Source organism: Acomys minous (genome assembly GCF_964271855.1).
Source record: "Acomys minous genome assembly, chromosome: 1".
NCBI classification, from domain to species: Eukaryota; Metazoa; Chordata; class Mammalia; order Rodentia; family Muridae; genus Acomys; species Acomys minous.
The window spans coordinates 100,204,724-100,231,827 of NC_140483.1; the positions used below are offsets into that span (position 1 = coordinate 100,204,724).

Here is a 27,104-nt window from a genome sequence, read left to right on the forward strand (position 1 = left end):
GTCACAGCTTACCACTTTCATAAAAGTGCCTATCCCCCTGAAATTTGATTTTCCCAGGACATTGATTCATTTATATAATACTCTTCTTCTTTGATCTCTTCTACCTTGGGACCTAGAAATAGGAAGATTTTAATCCTCATTGATACTATCCAATAATGTTCAACTACTTGAAACCATGCAACACCCAGCTGTGAACTTCTACTTTATAGCCACTATACTCTATGCTCTACTTATCTGTGGTTTCAGTTCTCACATAGAATCCAACATGCTCATTTCTTAAATTCTTTAATGTACATATCCATGAACTTATAATTCAGGTAGTAACATCTTATCTTACCATACTCGGAATCAACCACCGTTCTAGCTCAATTTACCTTGAATCCATTTATCCTATAACTGAATCATTGTTTTTCACTTCTCTTCCTCTTTACAGATCACCTAATATGAAGCATTGGCAACTCACCATAGTAAACATTCTTCTATATGTTTAACAACAAAAGATCCAGCTAACTTTCTGACAGATCAAGTTCAGTATCTCTGAAAATGAAAATGATATGAGAAAAATAAACATCATGATTGCTGGTTTACTATAATCAAAACTTTACATAAACCCTTCAGCCTACCTAGGAGCAATGCTGTACTTATTTAGACTATTTCTCACCTACAAGCCCACAATTTTCTATTTTTATAGCTTAGCTAATGTCTTCCTATCTATATTGAGAACATAGAAACAAAAATAAGTGGACTTCCAATAACTGAACTTACTACATTTACAGAAAACTTCAGTGCTCAAAGGTAAGAAAGTCCTCGTACGTACACACTGATAATTGTTTGTTTTTCTTTTTTTTTCCCTCTCTCTCTCTCCAGTGTCTCATTTTCCCTTTCTACAGAATCTTACTATCAGTATGAAAGAAAATAAAACTTAAAATTAAGACAATTACTTAAAAAATATGATTAGGCAAAATCTACCCCATTCCTTTCTCCAGCTTACTCATTTCTGGCTGATAGTTTTTGACTCTGAAAGAGTTTATATGGAGTAATATTCTATTTCTTCATTCATGTTCTATTGAATCACCTAAATTAAAGCTGATGCTACTAATTCAGAAGAAGCATCATTAATCAGTCACTACTAAGAGCTCATCATTATTCACCAATCAAAAATATCTGTAATATTTAATCATTGTCAGCTAAAAATTCTTCCTTTATTTCAGTTTTTAGAAAGATTATTTATTCATTGATATGACAGAAAGGGATTGGTGTGTGTGCCATAGAAAATAGGTGGAGGTCAGTGGATGCTTTGCAGGAATTGTCTCCTTTTACCATGTAGCTTCTGAGGAGTAACCTCATATCAATAGAAATGGTCAAAAGTGTCTCTACATATTGAGCCATCTTTCTATTCATCTAGCTTCTTTATCTTTAATATAGTCTCCGAAGCACCATGCCCTTTTGGAACTTCTTCTGCAAAGTCAGTTAGAAGAACACTGCCATTTAATATTGCAGTCTTTCCAGTCCAGATAGGCATTCTGAGCTCAGCATTAAGTGGAGGACTCCTTCTCCCCAACAGGGCCTCCTGCTCTCTTCCTGACGTCATCTTGAGAGTGTCTTTAGATATAGATGCCCTTAATCACATTTGATATATGGCCTTTGACACAGCTCCCTGATAGCACTCCCCTCCCTTCACCTTTAGGATGTTCTCCCTGAGTAAACCACTCCCTGGAGTGGTTCCTAGAGTGCTTGATCCCCTTCATGCTTATGACCTTCCAACCCCTTCATCTCATTTTCTGTTCCTCTTTCCTGGGTGGTCCCATGGCCATCAGCCCCCCCAGAGAAGAGGAGAATCACAGCTGGTGCCCAACATAGGACTCTGGACTAGACCAGGAAAGGTAAGCATCCCTCTTTAAGAAGGGTTGACCATAATTAAGAGTCTGGATTTCCCCTATCACAGAGGGAAGTGGGTAGAGAAACTAGTGTTTAAGGAATTCAGACTTTAGGCTCTTCTAAAAGTCTGTGATACCCTCACCACCACCACCCAACCACCCACCCCACCATAGGCAATAGGCAGTGAAATTCTTCCTAGCCGTCCCATGCTAAAAACTAGTCACTTTCTTTCTTTGCTTTATATGTCTGTGTTCATTAGGGCTTCTCACTCTCCTGAGCTGATTGCCCTGAAAACTTAAACTTTCCCTGGAGACTCTAAAAGTCTCTAATAGCACTTTCCATCTTTTCTACTCATGAGGAATTAACCTCACTTCAAAGAGATCTCCAAATTTGCTACCTCAGAGATTTACTTAAATCTAAAGGACATAAAAATCTCTCAGAAAGATGGCTTACAGTTCTGAAATGAGATGCTTCAATTTACACCTTGGGTCCTATCAACAGATATTTCAGACCCAGATGTTTGGACAAGTGTTGCTTACCTAACTTGTAAGAAAGAGGCTCAGAAAGGCTATAATTTGCTTCTCTCCTTCATCCCAGTAATAGCCACGATTAGACAATGCTTAACAACAGCCCCCCCCCACACACACACAAAAGAAAAACTCCTCAGATGATCCACCATGGGAAAAGACACACACACACAAAAACAAAGGACAGGACTTAAACAAGGAGGAAGACCCCATTGTCCAATAGTTGACCTAACTATCTTTAATAAAGCTATGATCTTAAGCAAAGCAACTGATTTAATCATACAAATTTGCTCTCCAATCCACAACGCTCCTCTTCTATCTAGTCCCTTCTTGCCTGGCCCCCTTTAGAGCTTTCACAGTCCACAGACTACAAAGAACCTGACTCCTCATTGAGCAGAGGGTAAAGACCAAGGAAACGAGACCAATGTTCCTAATAACACTCAGATAAGCCCTTCCCCACCTCTGCTTGAGGCACCTCCACCCATAGCTATAAAGCAGTTTTCTAATCACAAAGACTAAGAGCAACTATCCTCAGCTACCTCAGTCCCAGGACTGCCACTCATAGGAACTTGTCCTGTTACTTTATGTTTAAAAGTACAATACTCACTAGCCTAGTACCCTCTTCAGACAACAGAACTAAAAGAGCTACAACAAGCTGTTTGAGAGGATGGAGTTCATGCTCCATGTACAAAATCTATTTAACAAAATCTCAACATAAAACATTTAACTCTTCATAACTGGAAAGATTTATGCTGATCTTCTTTTGCCAGCTCCCTGTTTATACAATGGGAAGCCAAAGTTAGAGTTGAGTTTCAAATGCAGGATAGAAAAAATAAAGTATATAATCAAAAGGTAGGACTACAGCAAGGACACCCCTCTTGCTCAATTAATAAACTAGAATTATAAATAAATGTTTGGTCAAGGTAATTTCTCCCCAGAAATTCTGCAGGCTTTACTCTCTATTGTTTCTTATGTACTACAGACCTGATACCACCTAACTCTCTTGTCCACAGGATCTGGAGAGGCATCTCTACTGGCCCTTTTAAAAGAAAAACCAATTGAGACTCTTCCAGAATTTATACTAATGATATAAGCCATTTTAGACAAAAATATAATAGACCCCTCACTACAAAAAGCAATGCTCCCAAACAATCTCATCTGGTAAAAATGATCCCAGAAGAAGAGCAAGCATACCAGGGACTAAAACATGAACACCATGACAAACGGATTATACCCATGATATCTGGACTGCTTCTTATCAGGCATCGTCCATGGCCCAAGCCTTTATGGCTACAACACAGTCTAATACAACATGTTTTAAATAGGGAGAGACTAGACATTGGAAAGGAAATACCTTAGATGCCTTCAAACCTCTGAATTTTTCTAAATGAAATCATATGTGAAGCCTTCTGCTCTGCCATTCTATGGCTGTCCTTAACACTAATGCCTTAATCTCCCTCCTTAGTGTTTTACCAGGACCAAAGCCTGTGAAAACTCATAATAATATTGTTTTACAGGAAAAAAAAACAAACAAGATCAAAAGATCCTAATAGTTAACACTCTCCAAACTGATATACTTCTCTCATTAAAGCAGGATTAATGCCAGAGACTTAATTTTTAATGCATTCGTACCTTATACAGTCAGATTCAAAGAGGTTACCAAGACATGCAGAAAATCTATTTATATAATCACATAATTAACATGATGTTTGATTCCTTAACTATTTTAAACATGTTGGATAAATGATAAAGAATTCTGGACCAGGATTGACATCCCTCTAACACCTGTCCCCTGCTTTCTTTACTGCCCACAAAATGTTCAAGAATAATGCCAACAAAAAGCATGATAACAGTCAACATATTGATGGCTTCCTTCCCTTCTTTACCCATCCTAACACCTCTAACTGTTTCTTCTGCACTTCTAGCAGTAGACCTTTGATGACAGCAGTAATGGTTAATACCATCCTTCTCTATCCCAGTACCACAAAAATCCTACCTTGTTTCACCTGCCAGACATTTCCATTTTCAGTAAAATGTCCACTCCACCTCTCTAATTCCCTTATAGGTCTAAACCAAAGGACCACTGATGTGTAGGGGAGATAAACCTGTTTTTGTTTTGATCCCAAGGGTGGGATGGGGAAGAGAGCCGGATGTTTACCACTTAGATGTGAGAGAGCAGGATATTTTTTCACTTGGAAGTCTAACCACTTTGGGAGAGTGGAGCATGGCTTGATTGATGTCAGCTGGAAAACATCCTTGAATAGACTGAGAAGATATATATATAAGCCCCAAAACAGTTGGCTTGAAGCTTTTTGTTAGGACTTGGTTTTTGGCTATTCATCCATGCACTTTGAGATGCTCCTAAAGAGAACTGCTCCAGAGAATGCTTCAAGACTTTGGGCTCCTGCTGAGATTCCTCGTTCCAGTTGCTCCAGGTTCCAGTAGCAACTGTGATGGTATTGTTAGTCTGCTAAAATCTTGCTGACTACACCAGGAGAATCTCTTGTTTTCCTTAGTCTCCTTTTTCTATTATTTAGACTAGTTGGATTATAAGCGATGTACACTCATTTAATAAGTTCATAACAAAATATAATTGCTAAGCAATTTGAGCCTACAGGTGGTGCCCAACATGGGGCACAAACCCATGACCCTGAGATTAAGAGTCTCATGTGATGCGCTGTCAATCAAATTGTTACCAGCTTAACTTGTGAATTATTACCTTTCTTTGACACAACCCCTGCCAGGGATCTCTGCTCCCTTATGATTATTTCACAGGTCTATCTCTATGAGGAAGAGAAAATTACTATAAACCAGACAAAGACGAAAGGTATCCCTCCCTGGACCTGTGATTGCCCCTTGGATTGGCCTGGACCACAAGAGCTGTCATCGTCCAGACACACCTGACTAGGGACTTTTGAAACAAGCTTACCAGGTGATGACATCCACAGATGGAAGCCCTGAAATTTTCCAGTGTCAGATGAACTCTCTTCCTGGGGTTTTGATCCAAAACAAAAGGATGTAATAACTGCTGATCATGAGCATTTACATAATATTGTGGAAGGACTGTAATTTTTATGTGAATGTATCAAAATTTTTTGAAACCAATGTTAACCCTTCAAAAAACAAAACAAACAAAACTCAAAGCTCTGTACACACTTACTATTGAGATTTCAACCCACTGAACAGTTTTGTTGGTTTTAAACCCCTTGTTTTCCTACCTTCTACCCTGAATTATCCTCCTAATTGTGCTTTGTTTTATTTTGATGCTTTCCTCTTGTGCTATACAGTTCCTCCAGAGACAGTTTACCAGCATTACTAAAATCACTACCAGTCGGGCCATGGCATGATTCTAGGGACTCCCTCTCCTCAGCAAGGCCTCCTGCTCTCTGCCTGACTCCATCTGGAGAGTGTCTTTAGATAATGATGTCCCTAATCACATTTAATATATGACCCTCAGCACAACTCCCTGCTAGCTCTCCCCTCCCTGCACCTCTAGGATAATCAGGTACTGTGTTCCCACTCATGTAATAAGAGTGTGCTACTCAATGCAAAACAAGCATCCTGAAAGTGCCTAGTTTCAAACAATTATGAACACCTATCTTGGAAGCCCCCCAAACGCTATGTAGCCTAGCTTCTCCCTGAGTAAAGTTCCTAAAGTGGTTCATAGAGTGTTTGATCTCTTTCATGCTTATAGCCTTCCAAGCCCTGTACCTTGGTGGGCTGGTGGCCATCAATCCCCCAGGGAAGAGGAGAACCACAAAAGTCCATTCAAAATATTCTGCCAATATATAGTTTTTAAGATACTTTTTAGATTATAATTTAGCTACAAAATGTCTCCTTTCTCTTTGACCCATAAACACTCTCACGTATACCCCCATCTATTATTTAAATTCATGTCTTCTTTTTTCCATTAATGTGTGTGTGTGTACTTCTTAATATAACCAGATTATCTAAACTATAACAAATTTATATGTAAACATATGGCAATTTATTTCATCTCTGGCCTCTACACTTAGAAATGTTTTAGGGTTCAGTCACTTATACTTATGGCACCACTCAGTTTATGGCATCATAACATGAACATATATCTTCTTCGACTTACTATGAATTACAAGACCACAGTTTCAAGAACTTTTACCTTAAATTTGATGGATCTAGTAAAGATTTCTGATATTCCACAAAAGCTGCACCTTCTACAGCCCCTCTCAGTTTCTTTAAAGACAATGTCCCTTTTTTAGTTGTTCATGTTGCAAACCTCATTTTATTGTTGATTAATCTAATCATTCTCTCAACACTACATTTACCCTGGTAAAAAATCAGATGTTTGGTTTTTTGTTTGTTTGTTTGTTTGTTGTTTTGGTTTCTTTTGTTTTGTTTTTGGTGTTCCAATAGTGGGTTTCTCTGTGTATTCCTGGCTATCCTGGGACTCACCCTGTAGACCAGGCTGACCTCTAACTCATGGAGATCTGCCTGCCTCTGTTTCCTAGGTGCTGAGAATAAAGGTATGTGTCACCACTACCCAGAAATCTGATGGTCAAAATACAATCACAATGTTGTCATTTTTTATGTCTACCTCTTTTTCCAGGTTTTTTCAGGTTTTATCATGATTGTCAATTAATCCTCCAATCACTGTTGCTATCTTTTAGCCAACTCTCCACATAGTATCATAGTTATTTAAATAGAACATAATTTAGGTTATGCCATAATCTTTCCAAAAGCTTCCAGCAGTCCCTTAGCTCAAAATAAAAGATGAGTCATCCCATGGTATTGAAGAACCAAAGACATTTTATGGTTGATAATGAATATTTGGAAAAGTGAGTGAGTGTGTGTGTGTGTGTATGTGTGTGTGTGTGTATGAACTATAGACTCATGTGTCAAGTGTGGCACTGGATTCTAATAATGATTTCAAATTACAATCCAAAACTTAATTAACTATTACTGACATTCTTTTAACCAGTTTTCATGTATGATAATGAATAAACTGAAAATTTGGGGGAGATAGGCAGAAACCATGGATATAGATGTGAAAATACAAAGAAATAAAACCTTAAACTTGAATGATTTAGAGTACATCAGGTATATATTTCTTATACATATAGATATAAGTGCAGGATCCCATTGGTTCAGGAGCCCCAGTCATTTCATGATGTACACCAATTTTGACATGAGGTTTCCATCATTTTCAGCCATGTTGAAGGGGCAACACAGAATTGTTTGAAGCTTTTGTTGTTCTTTTAGATATTTGATTGACACACAAAATATAATTATTATAATATGGTGATAACATATTTCAGTTACACATGTTTTGTGTGATGATCAAAACAGATTATTTATGATGCCTGCAGCCTTAAACACTCATTATTTCTTTTTTATGATGAATACATATTAAATATGATCATTCCAAGTACCATCTAACTATAACACATGCCCATTGACCAAAAACTTCTTCCCTCCCCACTTCCAGAAGATCCCAGGCTCCACTTGCTACTATTCTCTTTATAGCTTCTAGAGCTAAAGATTTGGGAGGACATGGTACTTTTTTCATTTATATGCTTTACCTATACAATGTGATCCAAGTCTTTGTATTGTCATGGATGATGAACTTGTTTCTTATTGTATCCTATATGCATAAACCACATTTTATGTGTTTACTTATAGAAGGACTTTAGCTGAATTAATGTTACCATTATGCCAAATGCTCAGAATTTCCTTAAACACTAAAGAATAGAACTGCTTTCTTTCATAATCTCACTATTAAATATAAACCTAAATTGAACTCATATCAACAGACATTCTCACATATCTGTTTGGTTTCAGCACCATTCACAATAACTACGATATATAACTAATCTCACCATTCTTCAGTTTCCTAACACATAAATACAATGTCATTGACTATAGCTAGTCATAGAGCCTTGCCTTGAACAAGCAGCGACTTTACTTATTTATTACAAACAGTTTATGAATTAAATGATAAATGAATTGCAGATGACAAGTATTCAAGGAAGAACCCATATAAAGAAAATAAAACCCTTACTGGTATAATAAAAAAGTAAACATGGAATTAAAAAATAAAACATAAAAAAACCCACAATCCTGTAGAAAAACAATGAGGAATAACATTTACAACTGGACCATCAAGATGCAATTAAACTCTACCAGTAAGTTTAAATTATTTTGCAAACAGAATTGCTTTAACATTCTGATTTATTTTCTCCAAATGATATGCATTTTACATTTTAATGTTTCTGACAATTGGTTAAACACTAAACATGACCCAAAGCACAACAATCACATTTCTATGTTCCACTTAGATTAGCATGCCAAACCATTGACATCTTATATGCTCTGATTTTAAAACATAGATGTGCTTCATAATACTTATGTTCACATGACCCAAATTTCTTTAATTTTTTATATTCCTTTAAGAGATTATTTAAGAATATATATAAATTCTACAGTAATGCCTAAAAATATACTTGGGGATATTTATGGGGAAATAATTTAGCTATTATAATAAAAGCAACACATGAGTTTTGTGAAACTTAGCTATTATATAAGAATTTTGCTCCTTATATAAGGTTTATTGCTCAAGAGTCAAATAACACCATTCAAAATATTCAAATTAGATCCAATGGGTAAGTCTGAAGCTACAGATTCCACTGCACTATGTGAAGCTAAATTATAAATATAATGTAGTAAAATAACAATATAATGAACAAGAATCCATTGCAGAATACATTTGGACATTTAATTGTAAGTTGATGTCACTTCTAAAATTATTCTATGGCAAATCCAAATGATAGTGATATGGTATGCTTAGTTTTAAAATGGAGATTAAAAATCAAGCATTTATTTTTTGGTTCTTAGTCTATTAAATCTAATGCTTGAAGATTTCTCAAGTAACACAGCAGTGTTGTCTGCTTGATTTTATGCTATGAAAACTATAAACCAAAAGTTTTAGTATACTTTTTTTTGCTTAAGAATTGAAGGGATGGGGCTTATATTTACTTCTTGCAAGGGGAAACTCTTACCCAATCATTTCTATTTCTTCCTTGCCCATCTATATCCTAGTTTTGCTATAGGAACAGAATTGAGAGGGCTTATGGAGTTAAGGGCTAGAAATCTGTCAAACCTCTATTTGTATGAATATTATGATAAACAATGATAAAAGTTAAAAATGATGAGTGATATTGTTGGCTCAGTTTATTAACAATTAAACTTTATTATACAACCCAACTAGCATATACAAGAAGGAAAAAAAGGTTAAAGGGACAGAAGATTAAAACCTCCTGGAATCCGTTCGGCAGGACGGGTCCTTAGGTGTCTCAGTCCCACGAGCTGGTCCGGTCCTTTCCTCTCTCTCCGTGCCTTTTCCTTCCCTCCTTCTACCTCTTGTTTTTCTCTCCCCCACCTTCCCAGTCATATGCAAAGGGCGGTCCCTTCTCCCTTCCAGGGTCAATTAGGAAAACAATAGCCACAGTGGGGTTCCTAGGTAGGCTTCCTGAATTCCAAGCCCAGGAAGGCTCCAAACAGTCTCTCACAAGGTATTCATGGTGTGCCCCAAGGGTAAAGCCCGCCAAGACTGCTTCCACCTGCGACAAAGCTTAATCTTTCCCACATGATATCTTTAATGTGTTCTTGTATTCATTTTGCAAGTGTTTTATTGAGTATTTTTGCATCAATGTTCATAAGAGAAACTAGTCTGAAATTCTCTTTCTTTGTTCAGTCTTTGTGAGGTTTAGGTATCAATGTGACTATGGCCTCATAGAATGAATTTGGTAATGTTCCATTCATTTCTATCTTTTGGAGTAGCTTGAAGAGTATCGGTCTGGTAGAATTCTGCACTGAAACCATCTGGCCCTGGGCTTTTTTTGACATTCTCCTCAGTTGAGTGGAGAGTGGGGTCTGACTTTCACACATACTCTGGTGCCTCATATTTGACCAAGTCCCCTGAATGGGGAGACCTGGTGGCACTCAGAGGAAGGACAGCAGGTTACCAAGAAGAGACTTGATACCCTATGAGCATATACAGGGGGAGGTAATCCCCATCAGGAACAGTCATAGGGGAGGGGAGTAAGGGGAAAATGGGAGGGAGGGAGGAATGGGAGGACACAAGGGAGGGGATAACCATTGAGATGTAATATGAATAAATTAATAAAAAAATTTTAAGTTAAAAATGAATGCTTACATATTTTTGTCTTCATTTTCAAACTACAGACTGTTGTGATATTGACCTCAATTCTTAGTCGTTTACAAAACCTGCAGAATAGGTTTTTCTATTCATCTAATCAGTACTAATTCAAAATAGTACTTATTACTCACAGGTTTTTTAAAAGATTCATTTATTTATTCATTATATATACAGTGCTCTGCCTGCATGTACACCTGCAGGCTAGAAGAGGACACCAGATAACACTATAGATGGTTGTGAGCCACTATATGGTTGCTGGGAATTGAACTCAGGACCTTTGGAAGACCAGTCAGTGCTCTGAACCTCTGAGCCATCTCTCCAGCCCAGTACTTATTACTAAATAAATCTGTATTTTCTATATTCAATAAGAATAAATGTTTTAATGTTTAAATGTTGCTTACATCAATTATATAATATTATAAAACATAATACATATTTTTTCAAGCTTAGAAATATTAATGAGACATTTGCTTTCTGCCTTTAAGAAAGCTATATAGAAGATGGTGGCACCTATCATGCACAGTATCTGAGCAGCAGAACAGTGGCAACTGCAGAGTTACCAAAAGGCCATGCTGTGGACCCTAGAACTCCAGGGTCTGTGATTCCCAGGTGAGAAGGAAGCCTACGGTGAGGGAAACAATCAGATATAAACTCAGGTCACCCTGCTAATCCTGGAAAAAGTCTCTGGATTCATGCCAGAGCACAGTCTCAGCCTCTGGCCATCCACACACTCCTAGTGTGCCATGGGCGGACACCTTCCTAGTATCAGGATATGTGGCTCCAACCTTGGGCAATCTGATGCCCAGGATCCATAGAAATAGCCCTAGTCACCACTCCAAAATGCAACCCATCTCATTAAGGAAACTAGCCAGATATGTGAGCTCACAGAGTCTCCAAAATGGCTGCACCCAGCAAGCACAGTGTCTGAGCAGTGTCTGGGCAGCTTCAGTTCATTAACCTTGTAGCAAGAAAGCTGTTAGCTGGGTCCCTGCCTCCAGGACTTCCCCTGGATGGAGGAGAACTCCCAGGCTCCTGAGGAGCCCACACCACCAAGCCTAATGAAAATACATCTGAGGAGAGCCTCAAGTAATTCCTTGAGAATCACCTACCAGTCAGAGACCATACCTACCAATCTGAGGAGGGCTCCTTTGGAAACATCCAGCTTCCTTCCCAGGGAACTTCCCCAACCACAGAGATCTCCAGCAGGCACCAGGAACCACCAACTAACACCAGAGACAGCCAGATGGCTAAAGGACAGTGTAAAAACATAACAAAAGCTAGAGCAGTATGAGATCTCTAGATCAGGTAAACAAATTAAATACTCCTATATCCCATGAGAAAATGTGAGTATTTTACTGAGTATTTTTGCATCAATGTTTGAATGTCTGAAATTACCTACCTTTATTGGGTCTTTGTGTGGTTTAGGTATTGAGGTGACTGTGGCCTCATAGAATGAGTTTGGTAATGTTCCTTCTGTTTCTATTTTCTAGAATACTTTGAGGAGTATTGGTATTAGCTTTTTTTGAAGGTCTGGTAGAATTGTATGCTAAAAGCATCTGTCCCCTGCTGTTTTGGGTGGGAGACTTTTGATTACTGCATTTATTTTCTCCTGGTAAGTGAAGATTTTCATGGGACATGCTTCTTGGGCTAGGATACAATTATTAGTGAGTACATACCGTGTGAGTCTTTCTGCTTCTGGATTAACTCACTCATTATGATCAATTCTAGTTCCATCCAGAGGGTCTTAGAAACCTACAAGAAAAACATTATGATAGGCAGATCTGATCCCAGGGGTCCTGCTCAAACTATGGCACCAGCCAAGGACAATACATGCAGTAAAGTTCAAACCCCTACCCAGGTCTAGCCAATGGACAGGACATTCTCCACAGTTGAGTAGAGAGTGGGGTCTGACTTTCACATGAACTCTGGTGCCCCATATTTGACCAAGTCCCCTGGATGAGGAGGCCTGATGGCACTCAGAGGAAGGATAGCAGGCTACCAAGAAGAAACTTGATAACCTATGAACATATATAGGGGAAGTAAGTCCCTCTCAGTCACATTCATAGGTGAGGGGAGTAGGGGGAAAGTGGGAGGGATGGAGAAATGGGAGAATATAAGGGATGGGATAACAATTTAGATGTAATACAAATAAATGAATAAAATATTTTTAAAAAGAAATGCTCTTTATATGAGAGAAGCATGAGAGAATAGCAAAGTAGAAGGATACAGAGGGTCCTAGAAACCTACAAGTAGAAGATTATGATAGGCAGATTTGGGCCCAGGGGTCTCCCTCAAACTAAGGCACCAGCCAAGGACAATACAGGCTGTAAATTTTAAACCCCTACGCAGATCTAGCCAATGGTCAGATCATTCTCCAGTTGAGTGGAGAGTGGGGTATGACTTTCACACGAACTCTGGTGCCTCATATTTGACCATGACCCCTGGAGAGGGAGACCTGGTGGCACTCAGAGGAAGGACAGCAGGTTACCAAGAAGAGACTTGATACCCTATGAACATATACAGGGGGAGGTAATCCCCCTCAGGAACAGTCATAGGGGAGGGGAATAAGGGGAAAATGGGAGGGAGGGAAGAATGAGAGGATACAAGGGATGGGATAACCATTGAGATGTTACAAGAATAAATTAATAATAAAAAAAGGAAATGCTCATCAGAGAAATACAAACCAAAATGACACTTAGATTCCATCAGAATGGCTAGGATCAAAAATTCAAGTGACACCATATGCTGGCAAGGATGTAGAGAAAAAGGAACACTCCTTCACTGCTGGTGGGAATGCACACTTGTTTAAGGCAAAGTTTCTTATTACATAAACATTTGTAAACATAGTGAATAACCTCATGGAGTATTTATGGCTTTATTTAAAACAAAGTTTTTAATTGGAAAATATAAGTGCCATTAGAAAATGCACAGGGCATATCTTTGTTAATGTAGATTTCTCGATGATTTAGAGAATTAATTTTCAAAAAAACTTTTATAATGAAGTCGTTTTATAAAAACATCTGAATGATGAAAAACAAGTCTTGGCGAAATCAGGGATACAAGGCACAATGTAAACATAGTATAAAGAATATACAACAAGCCTATAGACAACATCAAAATAAATGGAGAAAAACTTGAAGCAATTCCACTGAAATGATGTTCAAGACCCGCCATTCTCTTCTTATTGCTTCAACATACTACTTGACGTCCTAGTCAAGAGCAGTAAGACATCTAAAGGGGATCACAGGGATATATAAATTGGAAATGAAGAAATCAAAGTGTCAGTATTCATGTATGATATGAGAGTATATGTAAGTGACTCCAAAAATTCTACCAAGGAACTCTTACAGCTTCAGCAAAGGGGCTGAATACACAATTAATTCAAAAAAAGCAGTAGTTTTCCTGTATACAAGTGACAAACAGACTGAGATAGGAACTAGGGAAACAACATCCTTCAAAGTAGACATAAAAAGCATATAGTATCTTTGGAAAACTCTAACCAACATAGTGTAAGAATTATATGAAAAACTTCAAGTCTTTGAAGAAAGAAGATGAAGAAGATATCAGAAGATGGAAAGATCCCCCATGCTTATGGATTGGTAGGATTAACATATTAAAATTATCCATCTTACTAAAAGCAATCTATAGATTCAATGAAATTTCCATTAAAATACCTACACAACTCCTTACAGACCCTAAAAGAACAATTCTAAACTTCATATGCAAAATAAAAAACAAAGAATAGCTAAGACAACCTTATAGAAAAAGAGATCTTCATGAGGTATCTCCCTGATCTCAAGTTGTACTACAGAGCAATAGTAATAAAAACTGATTGGTACTGGCACAGAATCAGACAGGTCGATCAATGAAATTGAATTAAAGACCCATAAATAAACATAAACACACACAGGCACTTGGTTTTTGACAAAAAAAAAAAAACATTCAATAGAAAAAAGACAGCACCTTCAACAAATGATGCTACTCTAACTAGAAGTCTACATGCAGAAAAATGCAAACAGATCCATATTTGTCACCCTGCAAAAAACTGAAGTCCAAGTAGATCAAGGGCTTTAGCATAAAACCAGAAATACTAAATGTATTAGAAGAGAAAGTGAGGAAGAGCCTAGAACTCATTGGCACAGGAGATAATTTCCTCAATAGAATACCAACAACTCAGGCTCTAAGAGCAACAATAAATGAATAGGATCTCATGAATCTGAAAATCTTCTGTAAGGCAAAGGACACTGTCAACACAATAAAATGACAGCCTACATACTGGGAAAGGATCTTCACCAACCATACATCTAACCAAGGGCTAATAACTAAAATATGAAAGTAACTCAAGAAATTGAACACCAACAACCCAAATAATCCAATTAAAAACTGGTGTCCAGAGCTATAAGAGAATTCTCAGCAGAAGAATATCAAATGTCCAAGAAACACTTTTTAAAAAAATGATTCATATCCTTAGTCACAAGGAAAATGCAAATTAAAATGACTCTGGGATTCCATCTTACATTTATCAGAATATCTAAGCAAATGGTTCAAGTGACAGCACATGCTAGCAAGGATTGGAGAAATGGGAACACTTCTCCATTTCCAGTGGGAGTGCAAACTTGTACAACCACTTTGGAAATCAATTTGGCACTTTCTTAGATAACTGGGAACAGCTCTACCTCAAGACTCAGTTATACCACTCCTGGGCATATACCCAAAAGATGTTCCACCATGCAACAAGGACATTTGTTCAACTCTGTTCATCGTAGTGGCATGATCCATAATTACCAGAAACTGGAAAGAATCCAGATGTCTCTCCATGAAAGAATGGATAGAGAAATTGTTGTACATCTACACAATGGAATACTATTCAGCTATTAAAATCAGATCATTGTGAAGTTTGCATGCATATATAGAGAGTTGGACAAGATTATCCTAAGTGAGGTAACACAGACCTATAAAGACAAACATGCAATATACTCATTTATAGGCTTATATTAGCCATATAATAGAGGATAACCAAACAAGAATCCACAGACGTAAGGAAGCTAAGTAACAAAGAGGAACCTAGGGAAGATGCTCAATTCTCATTCCGAAGGGCAAATAGAATAGACACTGCAAGGGGTTGAAGAGAGGGAACGGGATGGGAGCCTACCGTAGATGTCCTCTGAAAGTTCCACCAAGCAGAGGATCAAAGCAGATGCTGAGACTCATAGCCAAACTTTGGGGAGAGTGCAGGAAGTCTTATGAAGGAGTGGGAGTATCGAGGAGAAGGAGCACCACAGGAAGACCAAGACAGCCAACGAATCGGGGCCCAGGGGGTGTGGAGAGACTGATGTACCAAGCAAGGACCACGTATGGAGAGGATCTAGGATCCCTGTTCAGATGTAGGCAATAGGCAGCTCCATCTCCATATGGGTTCCCTAGTAAGGGAAGCAGGAACTTGCTCTGCTATGGACTCTGTTACTTGCTCTTTTACCACTTTACCCTGGCAGGGTGCCGTACCAGGGCACAGAGGAAGAAAATGCAGGTAGTTCTGATGATAGGCTGGGTTACAAATACTTAGTAAGCCTGATGAAAAAGATACAAATAATTAGAAGTTATGAGACTAGTATGTAACTAGGGTGAGAAAGACTGCTGAGCAGTCTTTCAGAGTCATTAGAAACCAGGAGTCATTAGAAGCATATTGATGGTGGCAAATCTTTTGCTAAAGATGAAAAAGTGAATAACCTCCTTAGAAATAGTCAAGTTCTGCATATGAGAACTTGCAGCCTTTGTCTTTCTGGGCCTGAGTTATCTAATTAGCTATGTTTTCCAGTCCTACGCATTTACTTGAACATGGCATATTTTTAATATTTTATTAATTTATTCATATTACATCTCAATTGTTAGCCCATCTCTTGTATGCTCCCATCCCTCCCTCCCTCCCACTTTACCCCTACTCCCCTCCCCTATGTTTGTGATTGCATATTCTTTACAGCTGACCAACACTGCATTTTGTATAAGCTGAATATATATATATCTCATACCCTCCAATGCTCAGGAAATATCACAAAATGGGGACAGATAGACTGATGGTTGGAGAAGCTGATGGTTGGAGAAGAGTGCTGTAAATTTCTATTCTGAAATGACATGGATAGTGTACCCATGGACTGACATCAGTAGTGGTGACTTCTACATGAACTGTATAAAACTCAACCCCTCACATTGTGATTGTTCAAAAGGCCACAAGTCTCGTCGAGGAAATACATATACACTTAATGATAGTAGTATTTGGAGGAGAGTCAGATTTCTCATTGGTTAGCCGCTGGTATATTGTCCCTGCTCATGTAAATAATGCCCACATGTGAGAATATATGTAACCTGAGTGGAATTTTCTGGCTTCTTTAGAAACTCAGATGTCCCATGTGATGCTTTTCTAAAAACTGTCTTGTGAGAGAGAGGGTGATGTTTTGCTGAAAACAGACATATGAGAGGGCATGTTCAGAAAGACTATACATAGAAACCCACAGACATTTAGACATTTTTACATTTCCATGTAGTGCTGCACTTCTTCACTAGTCTTTGCTGGTCTTCAGTTCACAGAGAAAAATGTTCCAGAGAAATTCTTGTGGTACTCTGGCTGATTCTGGCTGCTTTCACTGACTCATGCTGATTCAGCAGAGCCTTGCTATTTCTGCTGGATCACACCACCACTACAGATTTGTGTTTCTGTTTAGTGTTTACTATTGAACTGGACTTCTGTTATCCTGGCAACGCAAAATGAAATTGGCCTAAGGAACTACATCTAAACAGTCCACAACAACTTTTTCCTATTAACATTCTTTCTCTCATTCCTCTCATTGGTGGGTTAGAAGTGAGGTTGAAATGTTTAACAACCCTAAATAAAGTAGGTTTTGAAAAAAATCTAAGCCTACAGTAGCCCAAGCTAAAAGCAATAAGACACACACACACGCACACACACACACACACACACACACAGGTTCACACATGCACACAGACACAACAAAAAGTAGAAATGAGACTTGGGAAAATTAACGTATTTGGTGGTACAGAAAATGGTATAAAAACTATGATTTAGAACACTTTGATTTAAAATCCAAACTGTACATAGACACACACACACTACACATGTGTGTGTGTGTGTGTGTGTGTGTGTGTGTGTAGTATGTGTGTTTCTATATATGTAGAAAAATTGAAATTTCAAAAAATAGAACTGGGAAAGTAAAACCAATGGGGTTATAAATTTCAAAGACTTAGCAATAGTTAGATCAACTATTTGCTGGTTCAACATCTTTTTAAAGCCCTGGAGTTCTTTAACCACATACCTATAATTAACTTAAACACATGTAGCTTTTTGTAGACTGCATCCTTGCCAATGTTCCTGTTAAAGTCTCAGCTCAAAATAGAACAGGGTTGCATTATTTAGCCTGCTGTATATGTAAAATGAATCCTCTTGATATAAACTGAATAGATGAAAGTTTTGAAATATGATGAGATTTGCAATAGCTTAGTACAACCCTTATTTTAAAATTTATTTGTTTATTCACTTGATAATGTTTTCCAAATCCAGCTTCTCAAATATCATTATTGTTCTTTTACAGTCATGTAAACATTAGTGAAACAACAAAATAGGAAGGACTTAAATACACAATCTAATTGTGGGTTGAGATCTTAGTCAATAAATTAGGTATAAGAATGTCTTACTTGTATATATTTTTTAAAGTGTTGAGGAGCTTTGCATTTTTTCAGAAATTTTTAGCCAAACAATTTCACCTACAAGGTTATCAGAAAAGAAATTAAGGTATTTATAGGCAATTTGAACAAATTGCATTGGTAAACTTAATATCTAAACAACAAATTATTAAATGCTTTGTAAGGAATAAATGACTCAATATCAGAGTTGATAGGATTCAATTATCATATATGGAATTTACTTGTAGTTTTCTATGTTGTTTTCCCAATTTCCTTTCCATATTATGCAATAAGTATGGAAATTTAAAAGGAAAAAAAAAGTCTTTACTTTCCTGCTTGTCACAGATTTTCAATTCAATCTACAAACAAATATAGATGTAAATCCTATGAAAGTGTTGTAGGAGACTTTTTAAAAATAGAATAACATATCTTCAGAATATAATCATGAGGTTTTATATAATTACTAGATTGATATTCTGTTACCTGTTTAGACAAGAATCTAGCCCAGTCATCATCAGGGATGCTTCATCCAGCAACTGATGGGAGTAGATGCAGAGACCCACAGCTAAGCAAGTCAAACCCTGGGGAACCTAATAGAAGAGAGGGAGGAAGGATTGTAGGAGCCAGTAGGATCAAGGATACCACAAAATAGCCCAGTGAATCAAGTAAGCAGGGCTCAGCAAGGCTCCTGAAGATTGAACCAACCATCATGGAGCCTCCATTGGTCTGCACTAAGCTCTTTGCTTATATGTCATGGCTGTGTAGCTGGTCTTGTGTCACAGTGGCAGAGGAGAGTATTTCTGATCTTTCACCTGCTCTGGGGACCCCTTTACTCCTACCGGATTGCCTCACCCAGACTTGGTATGGGAGTTTGTACCCATATTTTATTTAATTGATTAAACTTGTTATGACTTGTTTGGTTGATACACATGGGAGGCCTGCTGTTTTCTGAAGAGAAATGAAGAAGGACTGGATGAAAGATGGGGCTACTCAGAGGAGCAGAGGAAGGAGAAACTGCTTTGGGGATGTTATATATGAAAGAATAAATAAAAATGAACAGAAATAAAAATAAACCTGGACATTTTTAAGTGATTTTTAACCTATATAATACACACTGTTGTCTATTAGATCAAAAAATGATTTCAAATTTAAGTAAACCCAAGTTATGAGTATACATACTTAACTACTGTTTTATAAAAATGAAATAGAGGAACAATGAAGTCCTTGACAGAAATGGAGGTTTTTCTAGCCTGAGGTGTGGACAGTTTAGAAAGCTAAGATGCCAGACAAATCAAAGCTTACTACAGCCACTACTAGCCATGGCAGCTCTGTCCTTTGTCTAACAAAAAACAGAAGAAGACTTTAATAGGAAAGGAGTTTTATGGTATATCGTGGCAAATTTTGTGTTAATTTAACACCAACTAGTGTAATCTGAAAGGAGGTAATCTCAGTTGAGAAAATGTCTCCATAAGATTTTGTGATTCTTCTTAGCTGAAGTTGAAGAACTGGCTGTCATTAGCAAGATACCTAAAACACTGAGGTAAAATCTTGGCTTTTACTGGGACAATTGATGCTGGTCATCTGGAGCTAAGAAATTAGCAGTGACTAATAAAAGGCCACTATCACTGAGGTAAAATTTTCTAGAAGTTTTTCTCTGAATCATCACACAGAGCTGAGTCCCAGAGGTGGCCAAAGTTGGACCACACACTTTACCAGGTGGTACTCATTATGAAGTCATGAAGGGGTCATGAAAAAGAGCTTGGCAACTGTGAAAGGCCAGGAGTGGCCATGGGGGAAAGAACAGCTTCATTGCAGTTTAAGCCCCAGATTCATAGGGTCATGGAAAGAAGTTGGGAATTGGCACCATCAAAAGAGACCAAGAGAGGCTATTGGTGCAGTCTAGTTGCACCAGAGATTCCAGCAATTTGGAGACACCACTACCACGGGATGACCACCAAGGACAGCAGCAGTGGCACAGTGGAGCCTGCTACAGCATAGAAGACAATACCATGTTCATCAAGGGATGGAGCTAGAGAAGTGATACAAGCCCTTTGGAGGAGCACAGAAGATAACAAGTGTTTTCTCTGACTTTTGCCTTGCCCAATATACTATCTTGAGATTTTACAATGTGAATCAATCTGCTAAAGCCTGTGAAGACAAAACCAAAACAAGGAGAAAGTCATAGATACTCTAACTCCTAAAACTTTAAAGCTGAACTAAAACATGGTATAACTATTTTCTCAAGACTCAGAAATGAAGGAAGATGTAACATAAAGTCATTAGCAATTAAAATAAAATTCAGTTAATGAAAGCTTTCTGTGGCAGATAGAAAGAAAGAAAGAAGAGAAGGAAGAAAGAAAGAAAGAGAGAGAGTGGAACATTGGCAATAAACAAACAATGCTAGTGTGTGAAAGTAGATGTGGCAAAAGTTGTGTGTGATGAGGAAGGAGAGTCAGTTTAGGTCCCAAACTGGTCAATGTGATCAGTTTCAGCTGCAACATGAAACTTCATGGAGATGTAGAATTTGGCTGTTTCAAAATTGGGATCAAATGTAAAGCACATTGGTAACCACCTATCTTTGCTGTCTATCTTTTAAAGTGGGGGATAAAGTTCAAATACTACTAACAACTGATTAAAAACAGAGGAAAAAATAGTAGAATGATAAATAATGTTAAAACATATGACTACCAAAAATACTTTATTGGCTTTCCTCATATCCCCAGTTTTTACACTTACATATCTTATTGAAAGTTACCATGAAATGGAGAAAAAGAAGTAAAAACAAATGACAAATGATTATTCTGACACTTTAAAAGGTTTCAGTAATCATTTACTGAAGCATATATTTGCACTCGTTTGCTCAGCACTGCAAGAGTTTATGGACTTCAAGTGACAGAAAAGTTAGATCTCCATCATCCTCGACTTGAAGGGTAACTTGAAGGATGAGTTCTAGAATTGCAAAGAACTGGGAACTTGAAAAGGATCATCTGGACAGCAGTTGTGGACATTATGAAATGCAGCCCTGCAGAGATCCCAGGCAGGCGGGTAAGTAATATGAAATAACTTCTGTGGCCCGACTCACTGCTTGCTCACTCCTCATGGCAGTCCTCCCATGGCCAAAGCCCAACCAGAAGCTGGAATGTAAGACAATTTGCATGATGCAATGGTAGAGGTCTGCCTTCTGTTTTTCTAAAGACATCAGGGAAAGAAGCAGAGAATGGCAGAGATTAACCAGGACCCAAGACATAACAGATTTAGCTTTCTTTGATCTGACACTACGGATTTGTAATCTGTCAACATGACAGACTGAACTACATTTCCCAGAATTCTTCTTGTATGTGTCTGGTTAGAGAACTCCAAAAGAGATTTGTGCAATATATGGGGAAGCTGGATGTTTAGGTTTAGCAAAAACTGGAAATGTCTTTTGAATGGCTTCAAATCTCTATATCATACAAAATTCTATTCTTCAAACATTGCAAGTGTAAAATTGGAGGAACAAAGGAGAGGTCTTGGGTTAAAGAGTAATAAAATCATATAGAAGACTGCCTAAAACTGAAAGAAAATGTGAAAGAATAAAAACAGACAGTGGACAGCCTGCTTCCAACCTCGTTTTTACTCAAAGCCACAAATACTAATGGTCAAATTTCCTACATGGGACCCCATGCACCAACTTCAGGAAAAAACAAAAGTCCTTTCAAGGTGAAATTGTGTATGTTCAAAAGTGCAGTAACTTTATCTGGTACACGCAAAGGGCTGACCATGGAAGTTTTGGTTCTTGGTTAAGTACAAACTGATGCAAAACTCAAGACTGTGAAGAAATCTTCCATAATGTAGAGATATAGTAAAAATAAAAAAAATTTTAGTAGAATATAACAGAGAAAAATTTAACTGCAATGTATGAAAGAGTGAAGTGATTTACCTCATACTTGAAACTCAGAATTAATGTAGTCTGTCCTCCAACAATAGCATCAAGGTCAAGGATCCTTAGTCTCATATTATGTTTCCTTAAGGCTGTTCCTCATTCTCTGTACAACCTGGCTTCCTGCTTCACCTTCCTTTCAACCAGAGGAAAGCAGCTCATTTGGAGCCTTGATAGCACATCCCAGAAAGAGCATGTGTGATGTCTGTGTCTCACTCAGTGTCATTCATTGCATAGTGAGTATTACAAAGGCCAGGAGTTCTGCTGACATTTCCAAAATGGGAGATAACTTGAAGCTGTCATGTTGTTCTCTGAAGTAGTCATTGTGTTATGTGTGTTCCCAAATTCAATTCTGTTAGTATACGTAGATTGCAGGATTTCTGTGTGATCTACAGACCTATCTTTATGCAATAATGACAAATTAAAATAAAAAGACAAGCTTCCTTCTAGTCTGTGTGTCCATTATAGAGAGTTCAACAGAATGAATAATTACTGGCTTTAATTTTCCTCTTTGTAAAATGTAAAAGTATGGTGTAGCATTGTGATATTTTAATTCTGCTAGATAGAGACCACAAAAATCTCATTCCCCCACAGTAGTTCCTGTATGGCTGCAGGCACCTGGATGTGGTAAGCACTGTGGAGAAAAGCACAGCATTCTCTACTTCTGCAATTTGGGAATCCTTAAGAGGTGATCTGATCAGAGCTTCTGTGACTCAAGCCTGTGGTTTTTCTGCTAATCTAATTGCTTCACACTCTTAATGGGAATTCAGTGACTTTGCTACTGATCAATATAGGATGGCATAAACACAAACCATAACTATCCTGTGCATGGTTTCTAAATCTGGAAAACTAGATCTTTTAAATCCTGCCTTATAATCTCTTGTCTCCTTCCCTATTGAAACTAGAGGCTTAGGTGAAAATTCGGCTGACTCAATTAGGAGCCAACTTCTTTCAGTCAGTGAAACTGAGTCACTTTTATTTTTTTTTTCTTTACATTTAGGAACCCAATATATACATTTCCCTGCCAATTTAGTATAAGTAGAATGCAGCAAGGCCTTTACAAAGAGACTAGTCTTCCATATATATTAAAGATTATTAAGTTTATATTTAATTATTAAATATATGTTTATAGCAATTACAATAGTATCAGTAGTTTATAGATATCTAGAAGTGCATTGTCTGCCTTCCATGACATCACAATACATGGGTTTAACAACTATTTACCTTCACAAAATTTTATGCCAGATTTTACTCTCAGCCTTTGCATTTGTGCTTTCACTGTTCCACTGTTTTCAATAAGCCAAAGCCTTTTATTTGTAATATAAGTCCACGAACCACTGCTACTCTCTGTTCAGAAATACGAAGACAAATATGGAAAGGAACAGATAAAAAAAGATTTTTAAAAATGGGACTTTTGGTTACAAAAATTTACTTGTCTTTCTCATGTACTTCAAATTGAACATCATATAAAAATACACATTTATGTTTGTATGTATTTGTATATGTCATATATATTTTTAACCCAAGTTAAACCCAAGTGGTGATATAAACAGAAAGATCATACTTAAGTGTCTGATGAGTATAAACTTTGCCCAGAAATATAACAATTAATGAGGTAATGGCAGAAGATGCTATTGTCTGTGGCAGTGGTTCTAAATTGGAAGAATGTTGCCTTTGTTCCATTTGCAGGAGTCATGTAGCAGTGCATGTGGGTAATTCTGATGGCCATAACTAGGTGGCAGAGGTCTTACTGATATCCACCAGTAGAAGACAGGGATCCTTGGTTAAACACTCCAAAATTCTAATGACAAGCAAACATCAGCACAACAAACAACCATGCCTTCCAAAATGCCCACACTGCTGTGCTGAGGCCATTGGATACAGAGACTGAACTGGACATATGCAGCATAAAATCTTAAACCTGTTACCCCTAACCTTCACATTAGCTAAGCGGGCACAGTGTCATTCAAACAAAAGATACTGTTCTGCTAACAGAGCTCTTATCATATGGATAAAGAGAAACGGGAACTGATATATGCTTTGAAGAGATTCGTTTTGCCGGTTATCTAGAAACCTGTGCCCTTTAAACTGATACCAGTCCCAGAATCTACAAAAGTCTTCGGCAATATCAATATATTAATTGGTTTGACTAGGTGATGAGCCCTCAATTAGCATAAATCCCCTTGGTTCGTGGCAGGAAAATGAAACACTCCATGCACACATGCTGCTGAGGGTGGGTCAATTGCTTACTAGAGACTGATTACTAATGTAATAAAGAGGAAGAAAAACAATTATTTTGATGGATAGATGAACTCCAGAGTGTGTATACTAATTTAGTTATTTAATTTTCATTACACATATGAAAAACTAGAATTTAATACTATGCAGATTTCTTTGGGGAGTTTCATTTTAATTAGATATGACTTGGGCACACTCTTTTCCCACTGCTGAAATAATATGCATACTCAGTCTCTGTGTACGTGTGCATACAAATGCATATCTGAGCAGGCTATTGTAATTGTATATATAATCTTTATTTCCTTACACTTGCACCCAGATGGGCTGTCAGTGGGACACAAATACATCAAAGAGCCGTTGGAATTACTGAAACTGACATAATTTATTACTTGTACGTTCCATCCACCCTAAGTTCTATAGATTGGCCTCAATTTGGTTTTTATGATTTTTAAATCTTCTTTTACAATGATTATTAACCACTTCTTAACTTAGAATTTAAGGAACAATATGGAATGTAAAGATAATAACCAATTGCTCATGGCATACTTTTCAAATGTTAAAGAAATCCTTAAATATCAATTTGTTTATACTGATAGCATCTTATGATAATGTTAAGTTTTTAACTGTAGTCTTACTAATAAGGTGATATTAAGCATTTTGAAAGTAAATTACATCTCTCAGATTTAAAGAAAATTAAAGTTATAGCCAGAGAAATGGCTTACCAGTTACTGGACTTTGCAACCAAGAATAAGGAGGTGATTTTGATTCCTAGAATCTGATTCACTCCAGTTATCCTCTGACTCTCACAGAACTCGTGGGAGTAGCCAGTCATTGTCTGATTTGACTTAAGGCCCACTCCATAAGAAAGAACCCAAACTTGACAATGCTTGAGTAACCTAGAGCTAGAGAGAAGACATCCCAGAGACCTAAGATAAAAACAAACAATACTGGTCTAAAAAAAAACCAATAAAATTATTCCTAATGATATTCTTATACTCATAGATCAATGACCTTATCCAGGAATGATCAGGGAGGCTTCCTCCAGAAGCAGATGGGAACAGATACAGAGACAGCCAGGCATTATGAAAGAGACTGTAATTTGAAGGTATCCATAAAATCTTCAGAGCTGAGGGGATACCAAGGAAGAGGAAGCAGAAAGATTTTAACAGTCAGAGGAGATAAAGGAAACCAGGAGAACAAGGCACTCAAAATCAACTAAACAAGGTACATATGAACTCACAGATACTGGGTCAGCAAGCACAGGGCCTACATGGGTCTAGAGAGCCTCTGCAGATAGATAGATAGATAGATAGATAGATAGATAGATAGATAGATATTAGCTTAGTATTTTTAAGGGACTTCTAACTATGAGAACAAATGGGTCCCTGATTTTTGCCAGCTCTTGGGACTCTTTTCCTCCTGTTGAGTTGCTACTGTACAACTTTAGTATGAAAATATTTTCATTTTTGTTTTATTTTATTTTGTCATATTCTGTTGTTATCTTTTAGAATCCTATTCTTTTCTAATAAGAAACAGAGAGGGCATGCATCTGGAGAGGAGAGATGTGAGAAGGAAGTAGGAAAAGAAGGAATGGAAACTATAATCTGGATATATTGTATGAATAAAGAATCTAGTTTCAATTTTTAAGAGAAACAGTTTACAAAAAAAGAGTTCTTGAGAACACCTAGTGTATAGCCTGAAGGAAATCAGAAACCACAAAAGAAAGGATAGGAGTGGAATGACCAGACTAGTGTGCTGCTACAGTGTTTCCACAGGGAACAGCATGAAGACATGGAGAAAGAGAAGAGCTGAGATACACTCAGTGGCTATTGCAACAATTCTGTAAAGAAATGAATAATGATCTGCTAAATTAATAGAATGAAGTTAAGAAGAATGGACAAGACTAACTTACCCACAGATCCTGCATTAGAGGTGAAAACACATGAACCCTCTTCCCAATGCTAGACTATTGATCAGCTTCATGGGTCTTGAGCAGGCAACCACAGCCACGGTAAGATCATGAGTGCAGTTGTTCTGTCATGTTCAGAAGGCGTTGCTTCTCTGCAGTGCTCACCAAGTGGCCCTTCCAGTCTTTCCACTCTCTCTTTTGTGATGGTCTCTGACCCACGGAGAGGTGTGATATAGAAGTATCACTAAAAAATAAGCATCCATGGATAGTAATAATCTGTAATTTGATTGGTTGTGCAGTACTGTATAAACTACCAAACACTGTACAGAGAAAGTTTTCACAATTAACTTGTGTGCACATTGACATTGAAACCCAGGGCTTCCTTTATCAAAAGACAGAACAACTGGCCTCCATGGCTTCTTCATGTTACATAAAGCTGAAATCAGATGATCTAACTTTAGTGAGCTTGAAAGTTAAGTGTCTTTCCCCTTTTATTTCATACTTATACACTATTCAAGTCTGTCTACAGTCTGAAGATAGAAATTAATTTTCTCTCTTTCCATAACCAACTTAAAGTAAGGCTTTGTTCTTCTAGTCACGAATGCAGTGGTATTTAACACTTTTCACTGTAATATTTAGAAGTATTAATATTCCGCATTTTCTCTCCATAGACTAGAAATTATTTCCCTAAGCTATAATTTGTAAATAGTCCAGAAATGTGAAGAAATTTGTTAACCATGTATGTTC

General features: G+C 37.5%; 1 long non-coding RNA gene across 1 annotated transcript; it reads right to left on the reverse strand.

The window, feature by feature from the left end:
• Positions 1–26,566, reverse strand: LOC311600614. The gene is made up of 5 exons (XR_014780289.1): positions 26,361–26,566; positions 12,276–12,351; positions 11,729–11,846; positions 464–537; positions 1–112 (listed from the first exon to the last, which is right to left on the reverse strand). It is a non-coding gene; the product is annotated as an uncharacterized lncRNA (long non-coding RNA).
• Between the last annotated feature and the right edge of the window lie 538 nt (positions 26,567–27,104).